Source organism: Pinus tabuliformis, chromosome 9, assembly GCF_031772625.1.
Source record: "Pinus tabuliformis cultivar Carrire ecotype Pingquan chromosome 9, CPIR1, whole genome shotgun sequence".
In the NCBI taxonomy this organism is placed as follows: domain Eukaryota; kingdom Viridiplantae; phylum Streptophyta; class Pinopsida; order Pinales; family Pinaceae; genus Pinus; species Pinus tabuliformis.
This window is the reverse complement of record NC_142307.1, coordinates 1,284,795,712-1,284,813,323: the sequence shown is the minus strand read 5'-3', so window position 1 is coordinate 1,284,813,323 and position 17,612 is coordinate 1,284,795,712. Positions and strand designations below refer to the sequence as shown.

The 17,612-nt window shown below is 40.0% G+C and overlaps 1 pseudogene; it reads left to right on the top strand.

Moving 5' to 3' along the window:
• Positions 1-17,401, top strand: part of LOC149153264 (putative Histone-lysine N-methyltransferase ATXR5) — a 35,184-nt pseudogene extending 17,783 nt beyond the window's left edge.
• Positions 17,402-17,612: the final 211 nt, after the last annotated feature.

Below are 17,612 nucleotides of genomic sequence, written 5' to 3'. Positions count from 1 at the left end.
GAGTTCTAATTCCAGCATTGTTATTTCTTTCAGTTTTGTTTTTCTCATTTACTTTCATGCAATTTAGATATCATATTACTCAACTTGTTCATGATTGCTTCCCATAAGGTAGATTGAGCTGAAGGGTAAAGGATCAGAAGAGTTGAAGTAGTGTGATTAGTTTCCTTTATGCAATTTAGATATCATATTGCTTAACTTGTTCATGATTGCTTCCCATAAGGTAGATTGAGCTGAAGGGTAAAGGATCAGAAGAGCTGAAGTAGTGTGATTAGTTTCCTTTATGCAATTTAGATATCATATTACTTAACTTGTTCATGATTGCTTCCCATAAGGTAGATTGAGCTTAAGGGTAAAGGATCAGAAGAGTTGGAGTAGTGTGATTAGTTTCCTTTATGCAATTTAGATATCATATTTCTTAACTTGTTCATGATTGCTTCCCATAAGGTAGATTGAGCTGAAGGGTAAAGGATCAGAAGAGTTGAAGTAGTGTGAATTAGTTGCTTTGTTTTCAGTCTTTGAGTTGCTTTAAGTTCAGTTTTTACTTTCTTCAGTTTTCTTTTTATACAGCAACAAGGATACTGGGTTTATAGTCACTAGCTCATTGATTGGTTATTGCATTCTATTTTGATTGAAGTAGCTGCATATTTACACTTTTGTTTAAGTACTAATTCCATCAATGACATGTTTTAAGATCTTTTGAAGTGCTAAGTTTTGGAAGTTATCTTGTCTTGAAATCTCTATCCATACTTGTCCTTTAAAAGTATTCTTAAGACCTTAGAATAGGATTTCCATTTGCATTAGACACTTTAGGAAACCAACAAAAACAAAACCCCAAAACAAAATAAAATCTATAAAACAACGAAGTAAGAAAAATGTTAACTAAGCACATATGGTGCACCACACTTCATCAGTTTACAATACCCGGATTGATAATTTATGTAGAAAAATTTAAGACGTTAAATTGACTAGACATGTATCTGTGTAGGTAGTAATGATACTTGAGTACCAAATGTCACTCAGAATCCTTGATACCCATCTTTGTGTGAAGGGTATGAAAAACATTGGTAAAATTTGGCACGTCTTGGTCCCATCCCTACCACAACGTGGTCGACTTTATGCATTTATCCTCATAGCTCACGATAGGGTAGTACTACTCCTTGATGGCATCCTGGAACGAACTCTAAGTGGGTGCATCTAAAAATAGTGAGGGTGTACTTTCGTCCTTCTTCTCACAATAGGTTTCCGACCAGTTCTTGACGTTGGGGGTGTATTTGATAAGTGCAAAAGTAATCTTTACCCAGCTGGAAAATTCATGAACAGAAAAATATCCTTCTAGCATATTTAACCATTTATCTATGGCATTTGCATCTATCTGACCTTCGAATATGGAGAAGTCATAATTTAACTTGTACCTCAAGGGTGTGGCACTTCCAGATTAGTTGTTGGAAGGAGATGCATCACCTTTGGGTAGTCGTTGAAGGATCTAGGAAACTTTGTCCATCATCGCGTTCCTCTGTCACTCGAGGACTTCTTCGAGAAAGATTTTGAAAGGATCTCCTACCCCCTCATCTTTCTTCTCTTCCGTTATGGGAAGCTATCAGGATTTGTGAGGCTAATCTTGCAAATTTTCGACCAATTTGAGCCCTAACTCCTTATATCTCAGCCTCGTTGGGGACATGCAAAGAAAATAGAGAAAGAGAAGACTGCTTTGAGACCAATGATTTGAACTTAAACAAGAACACAACAAATTACAGATATAACCATAAATATAGAGATGTAGCATAAATAACACTTCATTTAATTAATATCAAATAATCAAATATGATTACAAACAGAATGGAAATAAAACTAGCTCGGGCGATGGGAGCTTATCTCTAAGAAGAGATGTGGTGGGTACATGCCTCTTAACTATGTTACAATGAGGCTCGAAGGCCTATTTATTATCGAGAAACAATGGAAAACCATAAACATCCAAAAACCTAACCCTAGGAGATGAAGCGCCAAAACTATGGGCCCTATTTGGATAAATTGGTACATCAACTTCTTGGGGTCGTAAATTTGGCATACAATCTCCATTTGACGTGCACAATACCTCATTAGAAAAATCTATCCACTCAAACTCAAATTTGAATTTCCTCTTCAAAATATTGAGGCTTTGAGGAAGATTTGAGATCATTTTTCAATAACATTCAATGGAGAGGAATTGTGGAAGCTTTGATAAGATACTCTATCAAAGATATTAGATATTTATGAGAGGATTTGTAGAGATAATTATCTCCTAATTTTACCAAATTGTTTGTACTTATTTGAGAGAAAAGTGGTTCGAAATTTATTTGTTTATTATCCTCTTCTCAAAGCACCTCATGTATAAATATGAATGCTTTCTACATTTCAAGGAGAGGAAGGGAAAATAATTTAGAATTTGTAATAAGAATATTTGAATAAAAAAAATTGTAGCTAGACTTCAAACTTTTGGATTTTGCTCCAAGCTTATTTCACTTAATATATGTTGTTGTTCTAATTTCAACTTCTAGTGTTCTTTTTTAGCATTAGAGGGCCCCATTTTCGAAACATGTACACTCTTTCCTTTCCTCGTTTATAGATGTAGGTTCCAATTGCTTTTATAGACTAAGTTTCAATCGCTTTTGTAGACTATATTTCAATCGCTTTCATAGACTAAATTTCAAATGCTTTCATAGATTAAGTTTCCATGCTTTCATAGATTAGATTTGCATGCTTTCATAGATTATATTTCCATGCTTTCATAGATTAAGTTTCCATGCTTATATAGATTAAATTTCCATTGCTTTCCTAGATTAAGATTTCTATCGCTTTCCTAAATTAAATTTCCATTGCTTTCCTAGATTAAGATTTCTATCGCTTTCCTAAATTAAATTTCCATTGCTTTCCTAGATTAAGATTTCTATCGCTTTCCTAAATTAAATTTCCATTGCTTTCCTAGATTAAAATTTCCTTTCATGTCAATTTACATTTTATAGAATTACAAATTGAATATTTTCATATATTTTTTTGTGTACTTCATAAGTTTATAAACTCGGATTGATAATTTAATGTAACAGAATTTAAAGCATAGTTAAATCGACCGAAATTTTTGGCATCGTTTCCGGCCAAGTGTACATAATTTAGGTTGCCTTTAAATTACACAATTTGGTGGAGGAAAAATGGTAAGACGAGAGGCTGAACCTACGCATCACCACAATGAGGTTTTTCCAAAGCCTTGATTGTTTCTTTCTTGCAAGTGCAGCGTGTTTTTCAATTCTACAATTAGTTTAAAATTCAAGTTTTCAATTATTCTTTTTGGGTGTTGTAACAGTATTGATACTAATCCATTTGTGGGGAAGATATCTAGGCCAGCAAAGAAACTAAAATTGTTGGGCTGTGTTATACTCTTTCCACGACTAACCTATGTAGTGAACATAGGAGTTGGAGGGAGGGGCGGAGCCCCCCCTTCGTTGTGCCGATTGCGCAGCGGGGGGGTAGCAGCCCCCCCTGTCCGGGGGGTTTGAGGGGGGCAGGTAGCCCTACTCTTTCCACGACTAACCTATGTAGTGAACAGAGGAGTTGGAGGGAGGGGCGGAGCCCCCCCTTCGTTGCGCCGATTGTGCAGCGGGGGGGTAGCAGCCCCCCCTGTCCGGGGGGTTTGAGGGGGGCAGGTAGCCCCCCTCTACGAGGTATGAGGTAGCGCCCAGGAAAAAAAAAATTGGACTCTATATTAGGTTCGGCGGACCTACCTATGATTTTCGGTCCATGGTTTTGGACGCGATGGTTTTCAGTCCATGGTATTGGATGCTTTGGCATGTATAAATATGTATTGTAACATTGAAAGGAATATAATGAAAAATCAAGCTGGTAGTCTCAGTTTTGGGATCTAGGGGAAAATCTCTGTGTATATGTGTTTTATGTGTTATGCTCTCGCATTGTTTATTTTCTGTGTTTTAGAATTCGTATGCAGGTAATTTTTGTATAGGGTTAAAACCTACATTTGGTATCAGAGCTGTTTTGGCTTCAAGGGGATGCCTTTATTGCTGAGGGGTTTCGATTGGGCCTATGGTAGACCTTGTTCAATGGGAGATCTGCGAGATCGATTCTGGTGGTGAAGAAGATGGCAAGCAGTGGAAAGATAGAGATCGAGAAATTTAATGGTCAGAGTTTTGAGTTGTGGAAACTCAAGATGGAGGATCTTTTGGTGGACAAAGATCAGTGGATCGCGGTAGATCTGGGTATTAAACCAACAAGAGTGACAGATGAAGAATGGAAGAAGTTGGATTGGAAGGCAAAGAGCACAATACGATTGTGTGTCTCAGATTCAGTATTGTTGAATGTATCAGGGGAAGCTACGGCGAAGGATTTGTGGGACAAGTTAGGGACTTTGTACCAATCTAAGTCTCTAGTGAAAAAATTGTTCCTTCGAAAAAGCTATATAATTGAGGATGAAATATGGAGACTCGGTGACAGAGCATCTGAACGCATTTAATACTATGGTAAGTCAGTTAGCGTCTGTTGATATTAAAATTTCAGATGAAGATAAGTGCATCAGTTTGTTGTGTTCTCTACCTGATTCGTGGGATAGTCTGGTTATTGCAATAGGTAGCAATGCAACTGCCTTGCAGTTAGATGAAATAGTCTCATCCTTGCTGACGGAGGAGATGAGACGGAATAATGTGGAGAGCCAGAATGGTGATGCCTTGTCTGTATGAGGATGGTCCCAGAACAGAAACAAAAATAAGTCATCGAGTGGGAGATCTAAATCTAGAGGGAGATCTAAATCTCCAAGAAAACATGTAAAGGTGGTGTGCTGGAAATGTGGAAGGGAAGGGCACTACAAAAGGGACTGTAAATCTAAAGCTCCTGATAAAGGAAAGGGATCTGATGATGCTCCTTCTGCAGAGGTTAAAACCATCTCAGATGAAGGTGGGGATGTGTAATTGGCTTCTTCAAGTATACATGTAGATCATGAGGCATGGTTGATTGACTCAGGTGCATCCTTTCACTTCACTCCCCATAGGGAGTGGTTCTATGAGTATGATAAATACAATGGTGGTGATGTCTTCTTAGGCGATGATAGGAAGGCTAGAATCCTTGGTCGTGGAAAAGTAAAGTTGAAGTTGCAAGGTGGAAGGGTTAGAACACTTTCTGGTGTTCTGCATATTCCTACGTTAGCCAAAAATCTGATTTCTGTAAGCAAGTTGGATGATGCAGGTGTAAAAACAGTGTTCGAGAAGGATACCTACAAGATGGTTCGAGGAGCACTGGTATTGATGTGGGGAGTTTGGACTGGAACTCTGTACAAGCTGCAAGGTAGCACTATTGTTGATGGGTGCAACAGTTCTGTGGTTCCTGAAAGTGGAGCAGAAAATCTAGTGGTCTCTGGAGAGAAGACCATGCTGTGGCATCAAAGGATTGGGCATATTCGAGAGAAGAGCCTTCAAATACTTCATGGTAAAGGTATGGTAGAAGGTATGAGTAATAGCTCTCTGGATTTTGATTTCCGTGAAAATTGTGTATATGGGAAGCAGAATTGGGTGAGTTTCCCCTCTGGTGGTGAGAGGGTGAAACAGATATTAGAGCTTGTGCACAGTGATGTGTTTGGACCTGTGAAGGTTCCATTACTGGGTAAGTCTATGTACTATGTATCATTTATAAATGATTTCTCAAGGAATACATGGATATATTTCCTTAAGAAGAAATCTGAAGTCTTTGAAAGCTTTAAAGAATTTAAGGCTTTGGTGGAAAACCAGACAGAGAAGAAGATAAAGGTGATGAGGACAGATAACGATGGAGAGTTTTGCAGTAAGGAACTAGAAGAATTATGTAAGAAGTGTGGTATAGCATGACAGAAGACTACTCCATATACACCTCAAAAAAATGGAGTTGCAAAAAGAATGAACAAGACGTTAATGGAATGGGCAAGAAGCATGCTCAGTGGTGTCGCGTTGGGACAAGAATTCTGGGCAGAGGCAGTGGAGACAGCATGTTACCTGGTCAATAAATCACCTTCATCAGCGTTGGAGGATAAGACTCCACAGGAGGTATGGACTAGTGAGAAACCCTCTCTTTCACATCTAAGGGTATTTGGATGTGATGCATATGTACATGTTCCAAAGGAGAAACGAACCAAGTTGGATAGTAAATCTGAAAAATGCATCTTTATTGGGTATAAGGATAGTTTAAAGGGTTATAAGCTTTGGAACCCAACAACAAGGAAGGTTGTGTACAGCTAAGATGTGGTGTTCAGAGGTGAAATATGTTATTAAACATGAAGTCCAACCAAAGGAACCTGATAAGATAGAGTTGAACTAAAGGAGGAAGAATCAGACTCTACAGCAGAGGAGGAATCAGAAGATGAAGAGCCACAAACTCCGGGTGTAAGAAGATCAGTTCGAGAAAGAAGGCAGCCAGAAAGGTATAGTCCATCTACTTTCTGTTCAAATTTTGCTTTATCTATTACTGATGATGATCCCAGAACTGTGAAGGAAGCAGTAGATTCAGAGGATGGAAAACTCTGGAAAGAGGCCATGGTTGATGAAATGACATCTTTGCACAAAAATGAGGCTTGGGATCTGGTGGAGTTGCTAGCTGGAAGGAACCCCATTGGCAGCAAATGGGTGTTCAAGAAGAAGACAAATGCAGAAGGAAAGGTGGAGAAATATAAAGCTCAGTTGGTAGCAAAAGGTTATTCCCAGGTGCTGGGAATTGATTTTGGTGATATTTTTTCTCCTATTGCCAAGGTAACTTCTATTAGGTTACTTTTATCTGTTGCTACTACTTTTGATTTTGAGGTAGAACAGATGGATTTGAGGACATGATTTCTTCACGGGGATCTGGAAGAGGAGATCTACATGAAGCAACTTAAAGGCTTTGCGGTGAAGGGTAAGAAAGAACTGGTATGCAAGTTAAAGAAGTCTTTGTGTGGGTTAAAACAGTCACCAAGGATGTGGTATCAGAAATTTGATACATTTATACGAGGACTTGGCTTCACGAGAAGCAAAGCAGATCACTGTGTGTATTTTAAAGTAATTGGTGACCGTGTTATTTATCTGGTCTTGTATGTGGATGATATGTTGCTGGTTGGAAATGACAAAGAAATTATCCAGGATTTGAAGACCCAATTGTCCTCCAAATTCGACGTGAAAGATCTTGGCGCTGCAAACTATATTTTGGGCATGGAAATTAAAAGAGATCGGGCAAAGAGGAAGCTCTGGTTAAACCAGAGGAAGTATGTCGAGACAATACTGCAGAGGTTTAATATGCAGGATAGTAAACCAGTGAAGGTTCCTATTCCTGTAGGTGTAAATTTATCTGCTGAACAGTGTCCCAAGACATAAGAAGAGGAAGAGGATATGTCATGTGTTCCATATGCAAGTGCAGTCAGTAGCCTGATGTATGCGATGGTCTGTACTAGACCAGACATTGCACATGCGATGGGAGTATTGAGCAGGTTTATGTCAAAACTAGGGAAGGAGCATTGGATAGCAGTGAAGCGGCTTTTCAGGTATTTGTGTGGCACTAGCGATTATGGTTTGTGCTACCAAGGAAGACCAGGATTGGACAGAGTATTGGATATTCGTGGCTTTGTTGATGCAGACTGGGCTGGAGATCTGGATCAGAGAAGATGTACAAGTGGGTATGTGTTTAAGCTGTTTGGAGGTGCATTCAGTTGGATGAGTAAGAAATAATTTGTAGTGGCACTATCAACTACAGAGGTAAAATACATGGCAGCCACTCATGCAAGCAAGGAATCCATTTGGTTGCAGAGATTGTGTTCAAGTATGGGGTGACAGCCAAAGTGCAATTTTCTTGGCAAAGAACCTTGCTTATCATTCAAAGACAAAGCACATTGATGTTCAGTATCACTTTGTGAGGGATATGATAGAAGACAAAAAGGTGTTGCTGGTAAAGGTGGACACTTTGAAGAATACTGCAGATGCATTGAGAAAATCTATGAGCTCTAAGAAGTTCTCCTGGTGTAGAGAAATAATAGGAGTTTCAGGGCTGGAAAAATGACTAAGCTCTCCTGTGGCCCCCTGTGGAAAGAAAACAACAAGTGGGAGAATGTTGGGTTGTGTTATATTCTTTCCACGACTAACCTACGTAGTGAACTAGGGGGTTAGAGGGGGGGCAGAGTCCCCCCTTCATTGTGCCAATTACGTAGTGGGGGGGTCACAGGGGGGGCGGTAACCCCCCCTATCCGGGGGGTTTGAGGAAGGCGGGTAGCCCCCCTCTACGAGGTCCAGGGCAGCGCCCCAGGAAAAAAAAAATTGAACCCTATATTAGGTTGGGCGGACCTACCTATGGTTTTCGGTCCATGGTTTTGGACGTGATGGTTTTCGGTCCATGGTATTGGATGCTTCGGCATGTATAAATATGTATTGTAACATTGAAAGGAATATAATGAAAAATCAAGCTGGTAGTCCCAATTTTGGGATCCAGGGGAAAATCTCTGTGTATATGTGTTTTACGTGTTATGCTCTCGCATTGTTTATTTTCTATCTTTTAGAATTCGTATGCAGGTAATTTTTGTACAGGGTTAAAACCTACAAAAATGATGTTCAAGCATTTGTTGGGAAGCAATCACTACATTGAATATTGGTTCTAAATACTTATTAGGCCATAACATTACTCTATTCTTCAAGACATATTGGCACCGAATCCTTGTGTACAATTGGTCACTCATCTCTCATATCATGGTGGACATTGAGGTATATTTTTTAGAGTTGGATATGAGCACACTAGAGATCTTGATCTGTAAATGGCTTCATTGTAAATACTCCTACACATGAGAAAAGTTTTTGTTTTTCAAGTAGAGTAGGATAGAATAAAAAAATAAAGCTAAGCTATGAGTTTTTGTTTTTGAGTTTTTGTTTTGAAGAATTATTTCATTTATTTCTTGGAATTTTCATTTAGTGGTGTAGTATGAGCCACCTTATTAACTAACCATTGGCAAGAAGATCTACAAGAGGAGGGACATATATGAAGGAGGAAAACAAGTAGAGTTTTAGGAGCTAAGAATTTGAGGTATGCATAATACTCTTACTATGTTTTTTAAGTTACATATTTCAAATGTATAAGAATTGTCAAAGTTCCTAAGCATGCTTTCTTTCCACTCCTAGTTGTAATCTAGAAGGTCAAAAAGAAAAATTTGGATATTTAACCTTGTAATTTCTATTTGATATATTGCAAAAAAATTCAAAGATATTTAAGATCTAAAAAATGACAATGAGATCTAAAATTATTGACGATTTTAAAACAAAATGCTAAAATTTTGATCTCTAGCTTAATTAGATTTGTCTCAAAATAGCTAAAGACTCAAGAGGTTTATTGTTTTATTATTATGTCACTTCTTGCGCAGTGACATCTATGATCGCCTCCAGCATATTAATCTAGTTCATACCGTGAAATTTTTAGTCTGTACCATGAAATTTTTCGAATTTTCTAAGTTAAGTATTGTTTTTTATCTTTTTATAAGTGGTGAATGCGCCGCCACATCCCCAACTACTAATTCCGAGGATGAACTTCATCATATACAGCATCCCATTACATATTGTAGACCCTGTCGTATTAATAGTACAGTACTCATTTTTTATGTGATATTTAAGAAGGATTTGGGAAAGTTTTACTTATAGTTTGTAAGTTTACATAGCTTAAAATTTTATTTAAAGATTTTAACTTCATTTTACATTCTACATTAACACATCAATGGATACCTTGCTTCGTTGACATTAAGTGGTATGAAGACAAGGAAGCCCGACCCCGACCTCACATTGTGGGCCGCAAGTCGACCAGTCGGTTCCAAGGGAGAAATCAAGCTTGTTATTTAAGCCTAATCATGATGATAGGTCCCGACTCCCAGCCTAGAGTGGGGCCCGTGAATGATTTTAGTCTACACATGTATTTCCTTTGCCCCATCATTGTCAAAGTGCCTTCCAGGAAGTAGTTTTGTGACAGTTGTTCCCACAGAGACAAAGTAAAAGTTCTAAAATGGTAGTCTTTTGGTATTCATTTGGATTATTTTTGGTTGGGAAATTTACTATGGAAGTGACACTGAATTACTTCCATGTCAATGTGCAGAGTTTTCTTTGGCACAAACTAAAATCATTGACTTCTTTCACATTAAAAAAACTTGCGAGACTAATATCTCATGCAAGGGTAAGGTTCATTTTGGTGTCATATACATTGCACATTCTACATTCACTATTTTAATTTTGTTAATACAGATCTTAATCCAGTGTTTTATTCAATCTGGCATTAAGATTATATTTAATTGTGGTTTCAATTACCACAGATCATTGGTTCTTGTTATTCCTACTTTTCGAAATGAATTTTTATCCTAGCATGACTGAATTTTTCTGCTTAATAAGCATAAAATGCCATTGTTTTTTTTCCTAACATATTGTTCTTGTCAATTCAGAGTTCAAGTGACCCAAGAACTGGAAGCTTGATTCTCACTAAGAAGAAGAAAAGGTTGTTGCCTTTTGTTCCAACGCGAGATCCAGCCAGAAGATTGGAGCATATGTGATCTATTATGAGAGCACTCACCTTCGTTGGTGTAGATTTTAGTGATGAATTGACCTATAGGCTTTGCATGGCTCCAAGATCGGCCAACAAGGCCATGAAGGAAAAGGATGGGATCCAGGTAGTGTCTACTTGGAAAATCCAATCTCTTCTTCTATTGGCATCATGAACATCAAACAAATAAAGTGCCTCAAACATATTTATCTTACACAAAATCCAGTTAATAAAGAATAATAAACATAGGTCAAAAGAGATTCCAGGGCCATCTAGTAAATGGTTTCACACAGATTGCACAAACCAATTTGTCCACCCTCATATTTAAATAACATGTCAAAGTTACTTTTAGTTGTAGAGCTGCTAATTCATTCTCTAAATTTTCTATACAGGTGATGTCAAAGGAAGATAAGACTACTCTTGAAATTTATAAATAAATGTGTAGAAGGGGAGAATGGCCTCCATTGTTTGTTGTCCATGACCATCGTGAGGGGTATGGAATGTTTCATTTCTTTTCTGTGTTAGTATTTTTTGTGTTAGAATAAATGTTATGTTACTTCTATGATCTTAGGACGTAATTTATCTTAGAAGCTAGATTTTGTTTGATGCAGTTTCACAGTGGAGGCAGATGATAATATAAAGGACTTCACCATTATCACAGAGTATACAGGGGATGTTGATTATTTACGTAAGAGAGAAAATGATGAGGGGGGATGTATGATGACTTTGCTTTCCATGGGAATCTCGTCCAAGGATCTCGTCATTTTTTCTAATAAGCATGGAAACATAGCACGTTTTATGAATGGTGTTATCACCCCAAGAAACTCTCCTAGGTTGTATCTCAGAGATGCTCGGGAACATTACAAAATCAACAAAAATGTTGGAAATAAGTGGATGAATGGAAGAAATGATGCATATTCAAGCCAGATAACCACTTCTACTATGCTTAACCCCAGACATGGGTGAACACCCCCAGACTACAAAGCTTTAGACTACCAATTACTCACAGTTTGAGGATTAAGTGAACATGGAGAATACTAACCACACCAGCAGATGCACAAGACCATGTGATGGCCGGCTGCAACCAGTAAAGAGGTCTGCAAATCTATTTTCTAATGCACAGACAGGATGACAGCTCTTTGGCAGTAAATAAACAAAAACCTGCATAACACATTCAATGATACATACTAGATTCTAACACAAAGGTGGGATGACAGCCCCTCTAATGTTAAACATCAAGATCTCATGAAAAATGCATAATAGGCACAGCCTAGAACATAGTAGAAATGGAAAGTGAGCAATTAACAGCAAAAGAAGCTTGTATTAGCTGAAAATGAAGACCAGACGCTATAGGTGTCACAGTAGTTACAATCTCTAGAAGTTGAATCTTATATCAAAACCACAACCATCAACCTCATTACATCTGCGTGTTGGGTATATATAGAGTTTGTTTACAAAGATATTATGTTGTTCTATGCGTGAAGGGGTCATAATGGACCACCAACCACCTTAACCCTCTTATGGAGTTTCTGCTTCAATCTGACTGTTTTAATGAATGGATTTGATCTTTCTGTTGCTCAGTCGTCCTTCCTGAACAAGTGGAGTGTAATTTGAAACAAGCTCCATAACTGATAAATGCTTGTAACTGCTCGAGGATGTCCTTTCCTTCTTCGGCCATATTGCTCCTTGAATGCGGTGGTTGAGCATTTGCTGCAAAATGTACCGGGAACTGGTTATGCTCGTCCTTCTCCCTCTCGGGTACACAAAACATTCAAGGGTGCGAAGACCGCATGGCGAAGCATGAGTGTGACGGGAACAATCATCAGTCTTTGGATCGCGCAGATGAACGGCTGAGATCGTTGGCGGGAGGAATCGGGCAAAAACAGGCGGAGTGACTATGAACCGTCGGATCTCACGGATGGACGGTGGAGATCAGTCTACAGGGGATATCGGGAGGAAGCGGGAACAACAAACGTGAGCCGTCGGATCACGGGCAGGCAGATCCGACGGCAATTGGAGGGAAAATGTGCACGGGCGATAGCGAGTAGGGAAGGTACGAGCGGGCAGTAAACGGTATTCCCCGCATCGCCTATGGGGAAGGGCAGAATTCGTACAACGGGTGGGCAATGCAATAGAATTTTGATGCGCGGTGGATGCGATAGGCGCGAAACCACTTTCCCCGCTGGTTAATGAGCGGCAACTCACGGGATAAGGAGGAGCGACTGCCGTCAGATCATGCGACGGACGGTCGGATAGTGGGGAAAGAAAACGAAGTTTAACAAGTGGGGAAAACACGAAGATCTTCGGATCGTGATGCAATGATCGAACGACGCGAGGTTAATTGCATGAGTTTCCAATTGCTATGATAGGGAAACAGTGAATTCGAGGATTAGGCGAAGGCACGGGGTTACATGGGTTTGAAGCTTAGCGCCTAGGGGCTAAGAGATCCTGGATTTTCATAGAGTTATAGAGTAAAAATGGAGGTAGCAGGATTTATAAAAGGCGAACGGAGTGAAGGAGTAGGAGAAGAATGACCGATGCACATCCCTTCTGAGTGTAAATGACTCGATCAGGCCTATATTTGATCCTCGAATTGTTGGACTATAACAGAGCTAACACTGGCTCCTTCTGGGGATGAGATCCTCCCTGTGAGGTCTCAAGAACTGCAGACCAATGCCTTCATACAAAACAAGCTTAAAAACATTGCCTAGTATTCCATTGGGCATGGAGTCTAATTAAGTCTATGCTAAAACCTGTAAAGAAAATGCTTACAATCATTAAGGCATGAGAACCTTAAACAACATAAATCTTCAAAAACTGGCCATCTGATGGGCCATCAAAATTGTTTCTCCTCCTCTCGTCCGGTTCATCATAGAGCTGCAAAACTGGATTTATTTGATCATCTACCTTAAAAGATTTAGGACATTTGAGCTTAATAGGTAGAGATGATCTATATTTCATCCCCTCTTTGTATACTTTCCTCCTTGGATGTTCTTCATAGGAGCCTCTGTACACCTGATGAATAACAATGGTGATTGTGTATTTGTCTTTTTCATTTGTGGCCTACACAATGAATATGAATGGCAAACCAATGTATTCTTGTGTAGGGGACACAGAGACATCATCTGCTCCTTCATTTTCCTTAGAACAGTCCTCATCCAAGGAGGGGTCCCAAAACTGTGCACCCTCTTCCTCTGTGATCTGACAAGCTGCCATTTCAAGCTGTGTGGAGGCCACCTGTGTAGGCATCAGAAAATCAAGACTGAGGTGATCAGTATCAGCCTTGAGCATTGGGTTATGGCCTGCCTCAGTGCCTAGTGGGCAACTGTGAGGGATTCTCTTTTGAGCAGACAGAGAAACATAAGATGATGGGGAGCTTTCTTCTCCCTTATTGATCACTGGGCAGGGGACAAAAGCAGGTTAGTCAAGTTGCAGATCTACATAGTCATTGGAAGCTAGGCTGGCTTCGAGCTCAGATTCTTGGAGGATGGTAGGACCTGCTGCTGACTAATTCTGCTGATCAGCTTGTTGTTCTGCAGCTACAACAAACTCACGAGCAGTGCTTTTGGATAATGCTTCTTCAAACGCAGCTCTGGTTAGGAAAGGGGCACTGCCCTTATCTTCCAAACCATGGACCTCCTCCTCTTCTTCAGGTTGCTCTTCCTCCATGACTATGCTTTGAAAAGGGGTTTTCACCCTTTGATCTTCGTTTGTATCTCTTCTTCTTTGCAGAATCTGTAACTGCTCCTCTCCTGAATGCTGCTCAACTCTTAACTTGGAAACTTCAAAGGCCAATGACTCAATCATTCTGGCCATTTCGTCGATCTTATGATCTGAGGATGATGAGAGCACATCCTTCTGTAAGTTCCCAAACTTTGTATGATCATAGAGCAGATCTTCCTTATTTCCCCAGTGTTTTAGGAACACATCATCTAAGGCCTCAATGTCTGCTATGGACCTAGGGGCTAATTCGCTGAACCATTTTCTAGCTTCTCCCTCTAGGCTTTGGAAAAAAACCCTCATCCACACATCCTCTTCATAGATATCCAGGTTATCAGCATAATAATAAAAAGACTCTAGGTGCTCTTCAGCTATTACTCCTTCTGTACCAGTAAACTTAGGTATATATTCTTGATAATCTCCTGCAGGCATGACATTCAAAGGGACAGGCAAGACCAAGGGTCCATACCTAGCAGCAACGATTCTTTCTATCTTTGTGAGAGCTTGCTGACCTACCATGACTGGTGTATATGAAAGGATATTGGTAGACTGAGCGGTATGATCAATGAGAAGGATGACAGAGACAGAGGAATATGATTGACAACATGGATGCTTCTTAGGACTAAGATCCGAAAGGGAAATGAATGAACAAGGAGCTTTATGAATCTCTTAAGGTGACTTCTTTACTGGTAAAGATACAATGGATTTTTAAGGCTTACCTGATCCTAATGCTCCTTTCTGCAAAGTTTTCTTCTGCTTAACAATCTTTTCAGGAGCAGGCACTGGTCAGCTGGTGATTTCTGAATATTTCCCCGAGAGTGTCTCACAAATTGAGCCAGAACTGTAACGTGGAGTCGCCAAAGGATGGTCTTCCTCCAATGGAGTCGCCAGATAGATGATTACAACCAGAATATGTGTCCAAACCTTGTTTATCATCAAAGCTTGGAACTGTGTTGTTCTCCCAGGGAAGCTGAGCTTCAATCTCCTCTCCCCAGCAACGGCGCCAATTAATGTTATCACCCCAAGAAACTCTCCTAGGTTGTATCTCAAAGATGCTCGGGAACATTACAAAATCAACAAAAATTTTGGAAATAAGTGGATGAATGGAAGGAATGATGCATATTCAAGCCAGATAGCCACTTCTACTATGCTTAACCCAGACATGGGTGAACACCCCCAGACTACAAGGCTTTAGACTACCAATTACTCATAGTTTGAGGATTAAGTGAACATGGAGAATATTGACCACACCAGTAGATGCACAAGACCATGTGATGGCCAGCTGCAACCAGTAAAGAGGTCTGCCAATATATTTCCTAATGCATAGACAGGATGACAACTCTCTGGCACTAAAAAAATAGAAACCTGCATAACACATTCAATGATACATACTATATTCTAACACAGAGGTGGGATGACAGCCCCTCTAATGCTAAACATCTAGAGCTCATGAAAAATGCATACAGGCACAACCTAGAACATAGCAGAAATGGAAAGTGAGCAATTAATAGCAAAAGAAGCTTGTATTAGCTGAAAATGAAGACCAGATGTTGCAGGTATCACAGTAGTTACAGTCTCCAGAAGTTGAACCTTACATCAAAAGCACAACCATCAACCTCATTACATCTGCGTTCTGAGTATATATAGAGTTTGTTTACAAAGATATTCTGTTGTTCTATGCGTGAAGGGGTCATAATGGACCACCAACCACCTTAACCCTCTAATGGAGTCTCTGCTTCAATCTGACTGTTTTAATGAATGGATTTGATCTTTCTGCTACTCAGCCATCCTTCCTAAACAAGTCGAGTGTAATCTGAAACAAGCTCCATAACTGATAAATGCTTGTAATTGCTCGAGGCTGTCCTTTCCTTCTTCGGCCATACTGCTCCTTGAATTCGGTGGTTGAGCATTTGCTGCAAAATGTATCGGGAACTAGTTATGCTCATCCTTCTCCCTCTTGGGTACAAAAAACAGTCAAGGGCACGAAGACCGCATGGCAGAAGCATGAGCGTGACGGGAACAATCATCAGCGTTGGATCGCGCAGATGAACAACTGAGATCGTTGGCAGGACGAATCAGGCAAAAACGGGCGGAGTGACTATGAACCGTCGGATCTCGCGGATGGACGGCAGAGATCAGTCTACAGGGGATATTTGGAGGAAGCGGGAAAAACAAACGTGAGCCGTCAGATCGCGGGTAGGCAGATTCGACAGCAATCAGAGGGAAAAGGTGCATGGGTGATAGTGAGCAGGGAAGGTACGAGCAGGCGGTAAACGGTATTCCCCGCACTAAATATGGGGAAGGGCAAAATTCGTACAATGGGTGCACGATGCAATAGAACTGCGACGTGTGGCGGATGCGACAGGCGGGAAACCGCTTTCCCCACTGGTTGATGAGCGGGAAACTCGCGGGATAAGGAGGAGCGACTGTCGTCGGATCATGTGACGGACGGTCGGACAGCGGGGAAAACACGGAGACCATCGAATCGTGATGCAATGATTGAACGGTGTGGGGTTAATTGCACGGGTTTCCGATTGCTATGACAGGGAAACGGTGAATTCGAGGATTAGGCGAAGGCACGGGGTTACATGGGTTTGAAGCTTAGCGCCTAGGGGCTAAGAGATCCTGGATTTTCACAGAGTTATAGAGTAAAAATGGAGGTAGCAGGGTTTATAAAAGGCAAATGGAGTGAAGGAGTAGGAGAAGAATGACCGATGCACATCCCTTCTGAGCGTAAATGACTCGATCAGGCCTGTATTTGATCCTCGAATTGTTGGACTATAGCAGAGCTAACAAATGGGATAAACAACCACACATCATAAGTGATCACCTATTTCATACAATATTAAATATATATTTATTTCTAAGTTATGTATTTGATTTATGAATATTTAAATCTTTGATTTCATCTAAGCACAAGGGATCTGAGTCAACTTTTATTATGTTGGTATTTTCCTATATTTTTTAATACAAAGGTTTTATGCTTTTCATCTTGTATCAAAATATGAAGTTTTTCTTCTATGCTTACATTGACGGATTTATTGGACACATGAAATGGAAAAAGAAGAAGATTGTAAAGTGCGTGAGATACAATGTTGACAGTGAGTCTAGGGTTCTTCTTGTCGCCATAAAGGATATTGCTAGAGGGTGTTAGAGCCTAGATTTGCCTCAGGCTGAAAAGACAAGGTTCTAGGTCCACATCAAACCACGCTCAGCCTTGTAGCTAGCCCTACGAGGACAGGAGAGGGCTCTCTCCGGGTCAATCTCAGCGAAAGATAATCAATGGGGTCGGAGATGACTGAAATACAAACTAATTTTAGGCTAGGTATGAAGTGCAAGGATTTGATTTGATTTTTTGAAGGTTT